Source organism: Ischnura elegans, chromosome 8 (assembly GCF_921293095.1).
Source record: "Ischnura elegans chromosome 8, ioIscEleg1.1, whole genome shotgun sequence".
Taxonomy (NCBI): domain Eukaryota; kingdom Metazoa; phylum Arthropoda; class Insecta; order Odonata; family Coenagrionidae; genus Ischnura; species Ischnura elegans.
Genome location: NC_060253.1, coordinates 13,157,484 through 13,177,454, shown reverse-complemented (window position 1 = coordinate 13,177,454; position 19,971 = coordinate 13,157,484). Strand labels below are relative to the sequence as shown.

At 36.5% G+C, this 19,971-nt stretch overlaps 1 protein-coding gene and 1 long non-coding RNA gene across 4 annotated transcripts in view; one reads left to right on the top strand and one right to left on the bottom strand.

Annotated features, from left to right (window-relative positions):
- The first annotated feature begins 2,873 nt into the window (after positions 1 to 2,873).
- Positions 2,874 to 4,013, top strand: LOC124163632. Its single transcript, XR_006865814.1, has 2 exons — positions 2,874 to 3,192; positions 3,344 to 4,013. It is a non-coding gene; the product is annotated as an uncharacterized LOC124163632 (long non-coding RNA).
- An 8,129-nt stretch (positions 4,014 to 12,142) lies between these two features.
- The window catches only part of LOC124164533 (dipeptidyl peptidase 9), a 47,982-nt gene continuing 40,153 nt past the window's right edge, over positions 12,143 to 19,971 (bottom strand). For all 3 annotated transcript variants that reach the window (XM_046541893.1, XM_046541894.1, XM_046541895.1), the window contains exon 20: positions 12,143 to 17,397. The gene's annotated coding sequence lies outside the window, so the exon portion shown is untranslated. The remainder of the gene's footprint in view (positions 17,398 to 19,971) is intronic.

Genomic DNA, 19,971 nt, shown 5'->3' with positions numbered 1-19,971 from the left:
GGGAAGAAATGGATTGCTAGACAAGTGAATCTCATCTATTTGTCAGCATAAATGTGAAAATTATAACTTCATATCTCAAATGAAACTTGCCTAAAGGAGGTAGTAAAAAAATGCTGCCTTCGATTTTTGGTAACCAAAACAGTTGTTCCATAAGAAATGCACAAGGATAAATGTTTTACCACCCTAAACACTTAAGGTCACTCAAAAACATTTTTCAAACAAAGGAGTGGATACTGCTTTGGCAAATCTGGACAGCTTTTAATGGAAATTTTGAAGCATGTTGTAGGGCATTTGCAATTTTCTGACATTTTCCGACCTTGAGTTTTACATGATTTCAATGTGGATTGTGCGCCCCTAAAATTGATTAATTTGGAAATTCCTAGTAAGTTTACATGGAGACTACTGTTCATTATTCCAGACTTAGGATTCTTTTGAATGCAAAAGTGTATTTTTTCCATCCTTTGAAATAAATAAATATTTAAGGCTGGGTAAATTAATCAAATTTCAAAGTAAGACAGAGAGTCGGGTTTTATGTAATCAGAAAAATCATTCCCATTCCCACCTCATTGTTTTGTTTGCTTTTATTTAATAGTTCAGTCAGACTGTTGAAAAGTACTGCAGTCAAAATTTTTAAATACACGAGTGTTCCTACTGCTAATTTGCTTTGAGTTGTATTCTCACGTGTAAAGATTTTTTAGATTAATTCATTTAGTCATTCATTTTACATAACAAATGAGGACCATAGAAGCTTAGGGGGACTAGTGCAATTTTTTTACATAATAGCTGATAATTCTTGGTAATTAATTGCACTTATCTTTCTTGGTTTCTAAGATCCTCAATTATTCAGTAAAACCTCTTTACATCGCAATGGAGGGGACCAAAATTTGGGCAATTTGATGTTTGGAGGTAGTTAGGCTGTCTCGGGAGTATCTCCTTGGTATGATAAGTATTTTATGAGATAAAGAGGTTCACTACAAAGAGGTTTGCCTATAAATTTACATGTAAAACTGACCGCAGGGGTGGTATGAAGTGTGGAGGTTTATGATGTAAAGAGGTTCACTGCATAGAGGTTTTACTGCATATGTACATAATCCTAACAGCAAAATACATTTGAATTTGTAAGGGAGTCTTAAATCATATGACATTATTGACAATGGTAAGATATTTTCATAATAATATGTTTTGTACCTTGGCTTTACTTCAACTCCAAAAGTCACCTCAATTCAAGTGATATGTAATAACATCCCTTTCACTACAGTAATTTCTCCTGTGTTTAGAAATTTTGATTTGATTACTAATTTTGTGCAATATGGATTAAAAACTGGAATGAGATACCATGGATTAGTAGTGGTTTTCTGTTCACCGTACTCTACACTGTACAGTGCAGTATAATCTCCTAAGTTTGATGTATGATAAGTACATTTGAGAGATTCAGCCATAATAATGTGTGTGGAAACCAAATTGGAAATAGGAAAGATTCACTTTGTTACTTTTCATTGATACGAATGCACTTTGAGATATGAATGGATAACTGCAGCTGAAATTTTTTCCAACCGGTTACAGTAGGCTATATGCTTTTTGAAACATCCTACCATGTTTGGTAGGCAACTAAAAATCGTCAGTAACAATCCCGATTTGGTTGACAACCGAACATCATCTGTAGCCGACCGGGTTCAGTAGGCTACCGAGAATCATCTGCCTGAGTGAATTCTTCCCATTTCCAATTTGATTTCCACCCTTACCAATATGTCTGAAGCCTTCTCATTTAAACTCAACTGATTTGGGCGTTACTTAGTAGAATGATGAAATATTCATGGTGAAACAAAAACCAAGTACTGTTCCAAAAACTTTTTATTTGGTATCAACTATCTTGTATGATGTTGGGCACGATATGGTGGAAGTTTTAATATTAGTAAAATAAGACATTGCAATATTTCCACTGACTTTTATTATGACACTAACATTTCGTCATTACAAACAACATTATCAGGTGTTGCTTGGCCATACTTGATAACGTTGTTTGTAACGACGGAACACGTAGTGTCATAATAAAACTCAGAGGAAATATTGCAATGTCTTATTTTACTAATGCTATCAACTAGTTTCAACATCATTACCAAGACAATTTGTCTTGATAGCAAATAAAAAGTTTGTGAAACAGTATTTGGTTTTCGTTTCAACTTTAATTTAATTATATTGCATCAAACGTAGGACATTATACTGTAGTACACATTACGGTATATAGCCTGATATTTACAATACAATTTTGTACATTAATTGTTATGATGGAAGCTTATTTGTTAATATAATGACTACATTTTCAATGTATAAATATTATTTTAATGTGTGTTGGTTGTAACCCATGTTTATTGATTTGAGCTTTCCTAACTTTTTACAATGTTAGTTTAGACTGGTAGAACGTACGAGTGGTACGTGGGAGTTTCGTTCCAATTAATTCTTACAAACTAATCCTTATCCGCTTTACGTGTGAATTTTGTGGACTCCTGTCCTGCTTGTTAAAGAATAATTTCTGTTGTAATAACGATTTTTCATGTACAGACACCAGCTCAAAATAAAGGCTTTTGAAGCGTAATCGGATTTTTTACTTATTTGAAGCAGTAATACCCCTATCCTTATAAGATCCCTACAAAATCCTGTCCCTAAATTCGCGCTGGTTGAAGGAAATAAGAAAAAATAATAAGTAATACGTAAATACAGCAATATATGCAGACGACATTGGCAGTCAATTCCGATTGGCTGTTATCCTGACGTCACGCGATTGCCACGCCACGGTGGCCGGGGTAGCGGCGCTACCCCGCTTCGCCGCGAATTTCTCCCCCCCTCACCTACAAGTCTACTCGCCGTGTCGCGGGTTTGCTGAAAAAAGAGAAACGCGTATAACGCCCATCCTGCACGATGTCATATGCCGGGTCCCAAATAACAGCACCAAATATTTTGGTAAACTCACTCGTCTCTAAGGGATTCCAGTAAATAATTGTGGTTCAGAGTTCATTAAACCTCACACCAGTCTTACTAAGTGGATATAAATGCGTTAGCTCTGTGAGTTATGCGGTCGAAGAATTTTTTCGCGATTGAAAGTGCGAGATCGATCATGGAGAAAAAGAAATGTTATGTCTTAGGATGTAAATCTGTTGATGGGAATAAATTCCGATTTCCTATCAACGTGGCAAGGTGCGTGAAACGTACTTGTGATTTTCAGGTTTTAATTTTATTCTGTTAAAATTCATCAGCCAGCCTGTTAAATGAGATCTATATCAACGTTGGGTTGCAGTGACCGGTAATGAAGGGATTCATCTACTTATATTATTTTATCTCTTTCCAGAGCAGAGAGGTGGAAAGCATTTTGTCGGAATCCTGTTCTGGATGGGTATCATTTAAGGGCTCTTCATAATAGTTTTCAAGTGTGCATTAAGCATTTCCCCGAGGAGGCATTTACATACCCTTCATCTGGTAAACTTTTGCGGTGTGCTGTTCCCACTCTGTATCCTCCACAAGAAAGCCCAACTATGTATCCTCAAGAAGAAAGACCTTCTAAAGTTACGAGGATAGGTGACATTGATGATCTTACCCCTTATGTACTGCGACTGTCACCAGTCACCGACGGTTGTTCATCTAACGTGGGTTATTATCGAATACTTTAACTTTTAAACCCAGTCTTCTAACTTTGGATAAGCATCGATATTAGACAAGATTGGCTTTCATAGAACATTTCATCACGATGTCTTATGTGTGAAAGTCATACACTGAGTCAGTATATAACATGATATAATACTCTGTGTCTTTATTCTCTAAGAAAGATGATATCGCATGACATCCATTTTGTGAATGTTACAGTGATTAGTTAACGGTCAGTATTTCTACGTCCAAATAAAGTGTTATTTATGTAAGTGAGAAAGTTGCCTGCCGTGCATTGAAAACTTTTTTATACATCATATATATTGTTCCTTAATGTGTTTTTTAACACGAATACCAAATAAATATTTTAATACGGATTCCTATTAAGAATTAATTTATTTAACTTTCCAGAAAGTATTCACGTATGTGCAAATGTAACTAGGGAGACCTATGTATTGGGATTTGACAAGGGACTGGCCTAACCACAGTTATGCATAACGGATGTGCAATGGTCATTCATAAATCCTCCTACAGCAGTGGTGGATAAAGAATATTGTTGGAGGGGTACTACGTGTCAGTCATTCAAAGGCACTCCATATCACCTTTATTGTAATTAAGGTGGTACAATAGTGCTTCTGGAGGAAGTAGTTCAATCTCTGATACTTATTATAGTAACTTTTTTTCCTTAATTTATTAATTTCATGAGGGGCCCCTGCTTATATTCGCACCTAGGTTATGGTTGGGAAGGAATTTTTTTGGAAATTATTTAGTTCTAGGATGGTTCTGTAGACCCATACACTTATGGAATCCTAGATGGTAGTTTACCGGTCACTCGACCAACAAAATTCTACCCACCCCCATGCCATGAGTGCAAAAATCTACTCAGACAAATGCAGGCGTAGCTAGCTAGGACCTTTATCCCACCATCGTCTGGGCCAGCTTTTTTTATTCAATATCAATAATCCTGAATTTTCAGCATTAATTATCTCTTGTCTGATATGTAATGCTTTCATAATTTCCGCTGTAAAGATTGCAAGTTTCAACATTTGCACTGTCTCCTTACCACTGCCTCTGTTTCCAGATAGTCTACATTATTTAGTCAGATGTACTACGATCCTTAATTTATTACAGTTAGAAACAAGGGCATACCCAGGATCAAAACTAGGAGGGGGGGCAATCTGTGGTCGTTCAAGCTGTAACATTTTAGCTCAGGAAAGGTTAATGAAACCAAAATTTTAAGAAAATTATGACAACATTTTATTAGTTTTTATTATTATTTCCTTGGATAAATGATGATTTTTATTTCAGATCCGTCTTAAACTTATATAATTTTTCTTCAAAATAGAATAGGGTGGTTTCCTTTATTTTTTTATTGCCTAAATCGAAATATTATTAGGTACTCCTGGAGTATGTATTTCATGCATTTAGATTTTTAAATGACTATATCCATTTTTTGCGATTAAATGAGAAGTGAAAATTTTCAAGCGCGTGAAAATGCTACGGCTAAGTATGAATGCTGGGAAAACTCCATGTGACATCGTTCTGGTTCCTGCTGCTGCAAGTGAGGTGACCTTGAGGCAAGGCTTTGAGCACTGATACGTCGCAGGATGCTAGCAGGTAGCAGAGTACCTTACTGGCTGGTAGCGCTTGGCTTAAATAAGGATTATTAATACCTTATCAAATGAAGAAAATTTTCCGACCTTAGCCAGTTTTAATAAGTGATTATTAAGACATGTTTCCCTGAGCTCTGTGCCTCATGCATTGGTAATCTCAGATGATGTAAAACTCCTATCCTCTCCTATTGAAACTAGGTCCCTGTGACGTCACGGGCAGTGGCATCGCTTGGGCGCCAATCTGACCTTTTTCAAATGCAGTTAAAATTGACCATTGCCATTCATCTTAACCGGTATTTCTAAAACCAAATAATTTGTATACTATGAATACACTAGTGGTGGGTAACGAATCGCAATCACTGCCTTTCGTTTTCTTTGACGAAGGAAACTACCCTATTTGTTCAAAACTTGAACCAAAATTACTTTTGCTTCTAGGGGGGGCAGCTGCCCCCCCGCTGGATATGACTACTGCGTTGCAGCCTTGGTAGAAGTATACATTTTCTCTCTCAACGTTCGTTTTCAAATGATAAAAAAATGACTGACATGGCAACAACATTTTTAAATGCGTGTAGAATAAAAATAGAGCTGTATGCTCGTTATTACGAAGTTCACGGGGCCGAAAAACCTGTGATTCGTAATAACGAAGTTCGTATGAACGTTTCTTTTACGAATCCTTAAAAATGAAGTATTATTATACGCGATTAAATTTCGCGCAAGTATATAAAAACGTAAAAATTCGTTTCAGTTTCTCAATAGAAGAATGCGGCATGACGCAATAGAGGACTGATCATTTTCCGATTGCCGTAACACCTCGATTTACAACCTAGATGCGTTCCGAGAGCTTGTTCTTAAGTTGATGTACCTACACTCCGGCCGCAGGGACTTGTCTAATGGCAGTAAGAAGGGTCTAGTTCGAAATAGGGGGCAAGATTGCCAGATAAGAAAGCGAAGCGCCGACGTCACTTGTAAATAAACGGGTTCTCTGAAGAAAGGAACCAGAAGGGACGACGAGCGTTAAGGACCCAAAGGAAGGATTCCTTGTTTTGGTGATTCGAAGAAAGGGCTTGTTTTGGTTTTTCAGGCTTATTTCGGTGCTCCATGTGCATGTGAAAACCTTGTATGACTAGGCGAGGGTGTGAAGTGCATTTTGGGGGACGAGATTAACTCCAAACCGGGCTGGCGCGGGGTTTTCCGCCCCTCCTTTTGTGCTGTCATCGGACAATTCTCGCCGGCCGAACTGTATGCACGGCATCGAGGAGTACGGTTATCCTGCAGAATGCAACACTGCATCACAATCGAGCGCAAACTCACGATTGTGACGAACTGACCTAGCAGGGCGTGCGACGCAGCCGGAGCCGATAAAATCGCTTTCCGCGGTAAGGAAGGACGGGCGAAACGTTGAACATTTCCTAAATTCACACCTTATTCAATGATACTTTGTTCAGATTGTGCTCGAAGTGTGAGTTCCTCTATGCCACACCGCGTCGCATTGGACAAATCGAAAGGAACCGAATTCGATATTTCAAAATTTTGAATGCTCGTATATCTGACAGTTCGTAAATCGAATGTGCGTAGGAAGAGGACTAACTGCAAGTCCACGTTACGATTGGATCTCAGTGGGTAACCATGATTCCACAGAAATGAAGCTTATTATATGATGTTGTGTGTATATTGAAAAAGAACCATAATTGACACTCTTGGGCACAGTAAACGAGGAGAACTTAAGCGTGGTGCAATCATTAAAACTTAGCGTAGTTTATATCTACCTAAATGCCTTTGCTTATTCGTGGAACGTCGTAATAAAGTTCATTTTGTAACTTCCGGGACCGGGAATGAGGTTCGTACCCTAGTAGCACAATTTGTGTTCAGAGTATGCTCAGGGCATTTTCAACACATATGTAAGATGTGTTCAACATAATTTGAGCACATGCTGAGCATATGTAAATGTCCGGCAAGGCATATGCTCAACATATGTTCAACACAAGTTTTCAACATATGCTCAGCATGTTTTCCACACATGCTCAACATGTGTTTTTAACATATGCTCAGCATATTACCCACTTATGCTCAACATATGTTTGTAACTTATGCTCAGCATGGTATCCAATTATGCCCAACATATGTTTTTAACATATGCCCATCATTCTCCCAAAATATGCTCAGCATACCCTAGTGAAAATATCTACAGGATTTTTTTTCCAATAGTAATTTGACAATGGGAAACATTTGTTTCTATAGGAAATTTTTATGTTCCTACAGGAAAATTTTATTTTCCCATAGGAACCTAAAATTTTCCTATAGGAACAATCATTTCCCATTGTCAAATTACTAAAGGAAAAAGAAATCCTATGGAGATTTTCACTAGGGTGAGGTTGCATCCATTTATCCCCCTTATGAAAAGTATTCCCTTACAACCTTGCAATACCTATAGATGCACACATTCTCTCCTTTTTACCGCTCCTGCCTTTCACTGTGGACTTAGGGCATGATGTCAGACCTACACATTGCATTCACTCAAGTTATCAGATTAGCACTTTAAATTGAAAATGTTTAATCATTAATACAACTAAATTTGGTCAAGGATTTGAAATCGCCAATGTTAATTTAAAATTTATAAATGATAAGCATTCGACAGAATGAAGCATTGATGGTACTGATTATCATGTTGTCTAACCCTTCAACATCCTCTTTAGCCCTGTCATCGTACAGCTCTCACCAGCTCCACTGCACATGTGCATCTGAAAGCATTACACTCCACACTGCTAGATTGCAACGTACGAAAGATTGAACGAACAAGGAAAAGGGCTAAGGCATGTTTTAGTAACATTAATAAGAATATTGATACATAGGTGGTATCATGAGCCACTATAATGCTTTAGCCCAAATTATTTGTAATTATTAAAGTCTACTGCCACTTTATCCTTTGATGGAGCTCCTACGGAATATGTAATCAATTGGTAGATAATGGATTACATAGGATATAATAGGAGAATCAAGTATGACATAGTTCTGCAATTTGATAATGAAGTAGATTTATTCTAATAAAAAAACATAAGCATTTAACATTATCAACAAATATTTCAATCCTATTCTTTTCCTTGATTTCTCTCAGTCTTCTTCAGGCAGCACGACCATCGTAGCCACTCCCCAGTTAACTCAAGAAAGGCACATTTATCAGCACTGCTAAACATAAGACAAGAGTGGAGAGCATCTGTAGATTAAAATAAACAGAAATCAATATTTATCCACTAAACAAGCACTAAACAGCAAAAAATTATTACTTCTTTAACCTGAAAATGGTGAATATTGACATCTTTCATGAATGGTAAATTAACATTAAGTTGCAAAATTTAAAATTTGCACGAGACAGACTAAGGAGAGGAAGCAGCAATAAGGGAAGTATTGCATCATAAGTTCACACAATATGTAATGTAAAAGTTATTCATGTCAGCTAGTGTATATACATTGGTCTTAAATATCAATAATCCTACAATACATTTCCATGTAAGTCCATCAACATAATACAATTATTGAGAGCTAGATGAAGATAATACTAATAGATTAGTGAGGTCATGAACATTTTAAGACACCGATTCATTTCCATGCAAGAGGGTGAAGTTCTTCAAAAAATAAAAATGTCATTTTTTTGCATGACTAAACAGACATTTCTCATTAACAGATTTTGCATTGCTTAAAATATGTAATGAAATATGGAAAGCAAGAAAATTATGATGAACCTGAGAGTATCATGTTTAACAGAACAAACGTTTGGTTCAATTGACAACATTAAATTTAATTCCACTATAATGTGGAGCCTTATATTCCATAAAAAAATCGCTTAAGATACACATTATGTGACTTTGGTCTCTAATTGTCCATGAAATTATAAATACCAATGGGCATATGGTGTATGTCTTGAAATCCGTGAAACCCAAGCAATATATATGCCAGATTTGGTTAGTATTTGAGGCACGAACCACAGGAATACTGTAGATACTGCAAATAAACTCGATTATTTTTGTCCCCTTACTTCTGAGTGAATCGCCTAAGTGCTAAAGTTTTAGTAATCTGATGGAAAAACTGACGATAGTACGTATCATGCACTCCTTTTGAGCCATCCCCATGGGTTACCTATGCCAATTCTTTGTTTCGTTCCCTCATATCAGAGTGCAACTGTGTTAACATGATTCCTAGTCGAGACTACTCATATTTACTGTTAGCACTTCGCTGCGACAGTTATTCACAAAATAAGTTCGTTAATGATACTTGGTTACAAATTAGTTAATTATGCCTCAAAATGATACCATGAAAGAGAGGGCTAATTCATCATCCAGCGATTAGTTTAGCATTCATGAAATGGTGCTGTTATCATAATTTTATGGCCTTGTTACAATATTAGCATGAACAAAAAAAGAGTTCATGAATAGATTCACAAACGAAATTAGAACAGGCTCTAAGCCTTGACCAAGAATTTATTACTTCCTTCACATTTTATTGTGGCTATGATTGATTTTGATCGAACATTTTCGCACTCACTCGGTTACATGCATCATATTCGATCCAAGTATTTACATTGGGCAGGAATAACTTAATACGGCATTTACGACCACAATTGGTTCATAAATAGCCATTGAGAACTTTTACCATACCACACAAGAACAGTTAGAACTAAAATAGTAGGTAATATCATACATTCATCCGCTCATAAACAGCGATTGAGAACTTTCACGATATCACACAAGAACAGTTAGCACTAATTGTAAAATAGTAATTTCATATATTTTTCTACCAATGTACTTACATTTCATGCTTCTAGATGATTCCGAGGTAACTGGGCTCTCTCCTCTTGTATAAAGTAACGTAAACAACGTGCGATTTGAGCAATGAAATCATAGCATCATGAACACACACAACAACGTCGACGCATGCGTCTCGCTCTTCAATTATTTTTAAATTATTTTAATCAGGGCCTTGGTTAAAATTATGAATTGATATACTTGAATTAGAATAAACTAGAACTAGATATATTCCTTTACATTAATTATAAAACTAGCATGCAGTATTCGAATCCTGATCGCTGATTTGTCGATGAAATATTTCTCAGAACGCATAGATATTTTCTTGAAAATATGATCAACATATTTCGTTGAACACATGTGGAGCATATGTCTACGTATATATGCTCAACATATTTCGTTGAACACATGTGGAGCATATGTCTACGTATTTATGCTCAACATATTTTGTTGAACACATGTGCAGCATATTTCTATGAACATATGCTCAACACATCGTCTGAACATATGCTGGAAATATTTCGAGCATATGTTGAAAACATGTGGTTTTAAACATATGCTGAACATATTTTCAGCATATGCTAATGTTGTGTGCAAAACATATTTCCCTGACATAATCTGAGCATATGCTCAACATTTCTTGTGCTACTAGGGTAACTACAAAAATTTTGTAATAACGTTTCTTTTACTACAGATTTGATAGGCCATTTTGTCGGGACCTACGCTTGGCTTTGTAATAACGAGAACTTCGTAATAATGTTGTTCGTATTAACGAGCGTATACTGTATAAATTGAGTGCAAATACCTACTTATGAGTCCTGTGAGAACCTTATTGTCCACCCAATGTAGATTAAAAAAAACGAACAGAGGTTAGTGCTGGGCACGAAGCAGAGATTTTCGGAGTGATAATTGCTGCACTTACAATCAGAGCTACTGATTACTCATGATTGACACAGGATTTTCAAAGTACTCTTCTCTCTAACCATTTCATCTGTGAACCTCATCATCCACTATTCAACAGCAATACAAAGGCGAAAACGTATTCAATGATAAAAGGGTGATGTAAGAAGAAGTAATAAGTTATTATGAATCACTGATTTTGTTGATGTCCATGAGTCGGTTATGTTTGTTTATTGTGGTTCTGAATGTTGCGTTAATTCCTGTGTTGACTCATTAAGACTGAAGAAGAAATGCAACATATATAAAACTTAATATGGGCAAAATCTGAAACGCTACACTACGGGACTCAGATTTAGCTGCAATTTTGCATGGTACTCACTGAGCTTACTAGCAATATGATCATGACCACTGAGAGAAAACGCATCACATTTAGAGCCCAAATGGTCCATTGTGAGCCGAACAGGCTAACAGCCAGTGATTACTCATGATTGACACAGGATTTTCAAAGTACTCTTGAGGAATGAAGATTAATAACTTCATAGACACAATTTCATCAGAGATGTGCCAAGATTTTTAAAACCACTATTCCCTTTATCTTTATGCAGTGGTGTTTAGTCAACTGCATGCTTCACAGAGACATATAGTACATAGAGTTTTCCGAATAAAATTTAAGGTATTCCCTATCATCCAGGTCCATATTCTCAATATTGATGGCTAAGTTCAAACATCACGTACCTCAAAAATAGCAACTTTCAGGAGAGCAGAAAAAGATTATCTTTTTTTACTTGTACACTGAAATTAAAAACCAGAATTTCATAAAAATGAAAAAGCAGCATTCATTTGCAAACAAAGAGTTGTTTTTTTCTTGCATTTTATTTTTTTACGTTATTACATTTTGTTTAAGATACCTATCTCATACCGGCTGAATTTGAGATACATGTTGTTAGAACTTAGGCATCTATATGCTCATGGTGCTTCATCCTAGTATTCACGGTAGTGGTATCAGGCTTGCAAGTACAGGATGGCAAGACAACCATATTTTGAAGACTATGAATCGTGTTGACATACCCTCTCAAGGGCATCCAATTTTATAAAATAATCCATAGGGCGTGCATTTTATCATCAAATTTTGAGCAAAGGCTGCTTTCATAGTCTACTCTCAAATCACACTTTTGGATATTAATGAATACAAGTGAAATTATTAGAAACCAAAAGTCTTGTATTTTATTATTAAAAACATAGCTAACAGAAGTACTGTTAAAATTACAAAAATTTCATTTTGTTGGCATATTTGACTGCAAAACTCACTTCCCTTCTAAAATCATGCACTTGTGAAAAACAGTCAACCATTTGTCATTTATTTACAATTCCAATTTCATAGGCAGCGAGGAAAAAACAATATCTCACAAACCGCTTACTCAGCTCGAATAACATAGATTAACACATTAAGAAACCACAACACATCACAAAAAAGGAAGAAAAATTCACTAAAAAATGCTCAAAAATCTTCAAACCTGAGGTTCACAAAAGGGATGGCTACGAGGAAAAGAAACGGATGAAATGAAGCACAATGACGTGGGGTAAAATAAATATGCAATGCAGTGGTTACCACCTTTTCAACAACACCTCCATTCATGTTGCAATCAGTTCAACTGCTTCAGCAGTTACTTCACTCCTATAGTGTTCCTGAATCACCCTAGTTGAGTATTTGAAAATAAGCAAACATATTGCACACAACTTGTGAGATCACATCAATTGCAATCCAGTTAGAGCACTTCTAAATGAACCATCCATCTGCACACAATTCAACACTTAATTGCATACAATCAACAGCATCACCATAACATTTTAAAAGTTGACTTGGGAACCACTAAAACAACTAATATCCAATTAACAATTTCGGCATCTCATTGCAGGAGTCTGGCACAAAAAATTTTAACAGCCTCGTCCTCATTATTGAGACTGGTGACTGAAGGCATTTGATTGCAATCAATATCTTCTACTCCTAGCAAAATACATCTTTATCTGGGAGCTATCAACACCTACGTAAATTACGTTACAGAAGAGTTTATATTTACATCCCTGACTATTAAGTCAAGTCCAATGACTTCATCCTAGGATTCAGGCTAGTGGCGTCCCTTCATTCACAAGATAAATGCTGACTTATAAAAATGCTTTCCAGAAAGATGTAATTTTTTTGCCATGACCATAAATATCATGATTATTCATACTGCAAGAATTAAGTTTAAGAAACAAGGAAATATTTTCAACTAGTGATGTCTTTTTTATGAGAAATTATTTGAGATGGAGCAACAGCAATAAATATCAAATGTTTTTGAAAGATGATAGGTATTTATAGTCCTAGATTTATAAAATTGAATACTTTATGTATTTTTTTTAATTTATGCATCTTTCACAAATGTACTCAATGGAGTAACCAGAATAACTTTAATAGAATAGTTAAAGTTGGACTTGGATGGGAGCTTCAAAATATTACAGATGGCGAAGCAAAATATTTGAAATAGTACCACAAATTTTATCGGCAAATGTTGGTCATCAGAGTAATAACTAAGCTGCTGAAATTATAGGGTCTTATTACTCAACCACATACTGCAGAGCGTGCCACTTTAAAACTGACAATGCATGTTTAAATGATCAAGCATAACTTGGGATAGCAATATGGTAAGATTATTTATCATGATAAACAAGCCAATGGATTATGTGACACTACTGGAACCTACCATGATATTATGACCAAAACTTACAGTAAAAATATTATTAGCCATGGCAAGCTAATACACAATAAAAATTGCTATTGCTGAAGAGAGAATGTATCTAAAGAGGAAAGAATTACTGATATTTCAATTACAAAATGCTGGTCATTCCATATCATGTGAATATTCGGGAAATTCATGCAAGGTATACAAACACCAAGGATGTGGCACACTGAATATGTATAGGCATATGTACTTGATCTCTACCACTTACACCCCATCACGATCTGAGATCAACTGGTAAATTCAACAGAGGCCTGGTGTCAAACCTGCCATGGAAAGCCAACCCTGCACATGGAAAGCCAGCACATACTCTCATACCATTACATTCCAATCAAACCCAAATTACTGCACAAGTAACGCAAACTGTAAATAGTAGTGAAACGTGCTTCATATCACAGTCAAATCATGACATCCTTGAATGCAACCATAAGAATTTTTATGCATCATGATAAATTTATCATTTCAAGTACATAATAACGGAAACTCCATCATGGGTCCCTATATTTTTTAGCTGACGACCAACTCCCAAATCCGAACCCTACCATTACAAATTCCTCATACTAAAAGTTTTTGTTCCTATGAAAAATAATATAAATTAAAATTATGAAATCAGAAATTAATAATGGCTGCGATTCTAATAAATTAGTTTTACATACATCACCAGATGGGCTGAAAATAGCCAATTTTCAGATTTAAAAATGTCATTAAAAATCATTCCACCTCAAATCACGCCTCTGTTAGAGCAATTCTTAAATTTCCCACAACCAAAACCAACCTCCAACCGTGAAGAAAAATAATCCATACTTCCACCCCAAAAATGTCTCTATGCAATGCAAATATTGCATCGAAGGAAATTAATCAGAGCACTTTTTGGACTAAAATTTCAAGTCACAAAATTCATTCTTTAGACACCCAAATGGTTATTTTCATTTTCTCACCAGAAACCAACAGAGCAAATTAAGAGATTTGTGAATGTAATGCCTGAAATATCTAGCACAAAGAATATCGAAAGAAATGATCTTACTCAGGCTTGATTCTCAATTCAGGCGTGATTCTCAATTCAGGCATGATTTTAAGTTTGGCGTACTAATACAAAACATAGTTGCATTTCTCCTCAATTATTGTGAAAGGGTTATTTTCGCATTAATTGTGGAAACCTACGCATATTACCTATATTTTCTCTAACTATGGATAGATGTCGCAGAAAATAAGCATCAACTATTAAAAGAGCAGCTGTTCATTGCGTTGAGAGAGTGCACCAGAGCATGCAGTGTAAATGGGCTTCCTCTGCATTGTGATTCATGGCAGTACTTGTGCTACTGGCAGTAAATTTGGGGATACAGCTTCAGTCATCAAGTCTTTTATGCTCTGAATGCACACTGGAGGTTGTGCTAAAAAGTTCATATGACCCAATCAAAGACAGCATGGAATGTATGCACTTCAAAGACATGCAATCCATCCCTGATATATATACTATATTAGAGGCAGACAAAGATTAAAAAATTGTATAATGGATATTTTATGTAATGGTATTTTCATGATCTTCAACAACTAAGGTCATTTGAGCTTACCACTGGCAAGGTATAGACAGGGGTTAAGTTTCTTATTCTGTTCCACTCTATTTAATCAATCAAGAAAAATAGGGTGAAATACAATAAAATTAATACAAATACGCTTGTAGATAATACTCAAGATGAAGAAAGGGTCTTGCTAACAAAAAAAAAAAAACTACAAAATTTCCATTCTATAAACCTACATCAAACATAATTACTTACCATGATGACAAGATGGGCATAAGATAAGCATAAAAAAAAACAATTGCCCTATTTGTATTTCCTAAACTATTCCCTTGTTGAAGCAAAGTTCACGAATGGAAAAATTGTACATTATGGTCACAGCAAGTGTGTTAACATGATGTCAACTTCAGCAAAGTTTGCCAATTGAAGGCGAAATGATACATGCCACCAGCAGCCAAGATATCTTAAAATAGACCACTAAAAACACGGTTGCAAAAACACCAACAAGTGTGAGACAAAAAAAATATCCAATGCATCAACAACCAAATGATGAAAGCTAATGAGGAACAGATCAGAGACATGACAATTGTATAACAAAACACAAACAAGGAACAAAAAATATGGTCATGTTATAAAAAAATTACAGTAGAATTAATGTAAACCAGCTTTTCACTTCCACATCACCCGGCACATTAAGTCACCCCTAATGAAAACTTAAGTCATGTAGAACTCCTTTCGACTAGTAATGCCATTTTAAATCACCTCCATTGAGGTGGTGTTTTTAAGCCCCAGATCAACCAGCCATGAGAGCGTTATCACAACAGTCCGAAAGCACAACAGAGACAAGATTGATCAAGTTAGTTATCACAACGACCTATCGAAAATGTGTTCTCACCAGAAAATAATATTTAAAAAAAGAATAAGAGAGGGCTGATTCTTTAAAAATCACTAGATACTTCTTGGCCACAGGATTTTGAACACTACGGATCTCGGGACAATCAAGACACACCAACCTAAAATAAATAACACACTCAATGCCAAATTTACGCACCAAATGATAGCCATAAGTGTTTGGTGTTCCCACTACATCTAGACACGCCTACCCAAAGTCTCAATGGATTGATGTATCGCATCACATTGTGACTTCCTTGTCTTTAATCATCCTACCCAGCAAAGACTCAATTACAGGATCCAGAGGACTTCTCAGAGGAATTATTAAAGGGTAGGTAATCTCTCTAATCCCCTCTCATTAGCAGATATCAGCCAAAAAGATATACATAGTGGGAACATTGAACTCTTCGCTCTGATTCCGAATGCAAATTTGACTTCTGCATCAGCCAGCATATTCCCTTGAGTAGATGCTTAGATTTGAGGAACATCACATCTTCCTTTCTTCAGGTTGGAAAAGAATGCTGCATTGAAAAGCTATCCATCTTCGTATTCAGTGCAGACGACTCAGCCCACACCTGAAGGGAGATTGCTACGACCACTCTTTCATGAGAATCCATTTAAGTACAGTGGGTGTGCTGACATCTAGCATCTCATGCCTTTGTTGTTTTTTTTTATCTTGAATGAATGGCACCGGAGAGGTTTCTCTTAGAGCATCCATAGCTTTATTTTAAACATCGCTAAAAAGTGGTCTAATCTGGGAGAGAGGTCTTCAACAAGGAGTATAAGATACACGCAATACTGCAGGAATAATTTTATTTTTACCTTCTGAAAGTCTTTTCTCTTAGATCAGAAATACTCAGATCTAGTGGGTGCTCAGCTGGGAATGGACGTTACACACTGCACATCAAGGCCTCAGGACATGATGTTAGAGTACCTCGAGCCACAGTGGCCTTCAGTGGTCATCGTGATGAGTACAAAGGGAATTGCCATAGGAAGAATGAAGTGATGAGGAGTACAGGGAACTGAGAGGAGAGTGGCCAAAGAGGAATGGGAGGAGTGTGAAGAACCAAAGTTCCCTTCCAACTTGCTGGCAGCAGTTTGAATATTTCACTCAAAAGAGCCAATGAGAAAGGTTCCATGTTTTGCAATGAAAATCACCACCCGAATGGCACCCATCTTCTGGTTGCAGCTACAAAGTGTGCTAGTGTTTGAGTGCCTTCCTGAAGACCAGGAATCAACAGCATGTGCTCTGGATAACACACCAAACCTGAGCAATGAAAATTTGGGGGTGGTTAATCTCAAATATCCTCAAGTGAACTACATATTATGTGAATGTATTGAAGCAGCTTATATCCATAAGCCACACACATTATTTTGAGCTGATTTCCAGCTTCACAACATTTAACTCAAAGGCATAGCTGACATGTAACCTTATTATTTGCCAGCTACGCTGTAAATACTGTAAACTCTCAGTACCAAATACAGTGGAACTTGGTTAGTAGGTTCCTCCTTAGTACGGCGATTTCTCTCGGTCTTGGTAACATCCGAACAAAATACAGGTAAAAGTATTTGGTTAGTACGTTTGAAAAAATTGCGCTAGTTAGTGCGCTCAATTGCTTGCCGTGACGCAACCCGCAATTCGTTCTCAAGTATCTTCTTAAGGGTCGTAAACCTCCGAATTCATGATTTAATTTATTATTATTAGCCATTGACATTCTTGCATTCATTCCACATCTCTTTCTTCGACCGTGATTTATCCAAACGCATTTCTCAATTCTTGTGACGTGATGAATAATAAAATGCGGCCATTTATCAGGAATGTCTGACTAACTAAACTGCAGCCCCGATTCTCCCCACCCCGAGCTCCTCGCCTTCTATTGCCTCTGGAGTGCCCACTGCACACAAATTTCGCGAGTGGTCAATTGTTGCTGTTGCACGAGTTCTCATGATGAAGAAATGAGTCTTATCCAATTCCCACTTTATCTAAAGCAGTACTGCATGTACTCCATAAACTCGACGTCGAAGCTATGGAGTACGTGCGTATTTACTTGACTACTGCTGCGGGAGCAGACGATGCTCTGGATCTCCACGCAAAGCTTAGCTTAAAATTACTTGATCTCGGCACAAAAGCAGACGACATTAGAAAAATTTTTTAAGTAAATTTCAACTGTATAATATAAAATCTTCTTGTAATTACGTCGTAATCTAATAACCTTACGTGCTATTAATCGATATATCGATCGATATAACAATCGCTATGGTTTCATTCGAGAAGCGAAAGTGTACGGCTGTTACCGTAACTTAAGGTTAATATAATTTTGTCCAATTTTTATGATATTTGAAAACAACTAGTTGTCATACTCAGGGTTGTTGTTATATTCACCGAGTATGCTTTGAGAAAGAAGAAATGACTTAGCTTTACTTGTCCTCTTTCTATAAATATATATAGGATAAATCACGGGAGATAGACGCTGTTTTCATGTAACTGTCTTCGGGAAATCTATGAAACATTGTGATTTTTATTCACATGGTATTGTTTTTCAACGTAGCACTCATTTTCTTGATTTTAAAGGTGAAAAGAGTTCAGGAAGGCAATCCTACGAGAACTATCGAAAGTAACTGTAATTATGACGACTTTTCCACAGATTGCAATTACCCCGACTGCTATTTTTTACTTTCCTCGTTAGCACGTTTTCCTGGTTAGTACGTTCATTTTTTGTGGTCCCTTCAGAAACGTACTAAACAAGTTCTACTGTACCTTCAGGTAAGACGTACACCTTGTTTCTTAGGCAATGAATGTTGGAAAATAATAACTTTGAAAAAATGGGCACAGCATAACTTTAATATTAAAAGGAAAAACAATACCATTTCCATTATTATGATGTATCAGTGTTCTACTAATTCCCAAGGAATTACTAACTTGCTTTTATACTGGTGGCCACCAACGTCAGCAACTTGCTTGTGCACTATGAACACAGGATAAATGGCAATAACTATGATTGTTGGCAGGTGGGCCCAAATCAAGAGTTTCGCAATATACAGGGAAAGATTTGAGAAACAAAGTACCTTCTCCAAAGGAGCTTGTTTATTGAATCGCCACAATGAGTCCCCCCTATGAATAACATTGAAAAAATATGGAAATATAAGACTTGGTGCTTTCCTGGCGCACGATGTGCATGAATACCTTACGGGATTCTCACTAGGTGAGGTGTTCAGTCAGAGCTGACATCCTGAGGGCATTAAGTCACAATCAATGCCCTGGGGACAATGGCAGAGTTAGCCATGGGAATGCTGGCTCTCACTGAACAGCAAACCTAGAGGGAATCCCATGAAGAATTCATCCAAGTACAGAAATACGTAGATGACCCACACATCCTCATGTATGATGCAAACCCTGTTTTCTTTGACGTGACTATAAAGGAGAATGCATGTGTGTGGAAGATGAGAAAATATAGTATCTGGCTACCTATGTTTTACATAACATTGAGCATATATTTAATAAACATAGGTTTAATAGCTCATAATAGCTTTGACCCTCTTGTCTAAAGTTCCCTTAGGGATTAGGTGAGTGATGAGACTTGAGATAGTCATCCATACTCACACGAGTTTTCACATTGATCCAGTGGTGAATTTTGGCAAGAAATCACAAATCATTTCTTTGTCTTCTAGTCATATCACCACATTTTTTAAACCTCTGAAGGTTTATCATGTTCACCTACACTATGAGTCATTAGAAATTAAAAAATAAACATACAGGTCTCACAAATAGGAATCTTCCCGTGTTGCAAGCCTCACAGAATAGTGCAGGAGATGCTGTATTTTTGAACTGAGGGCTGCATTA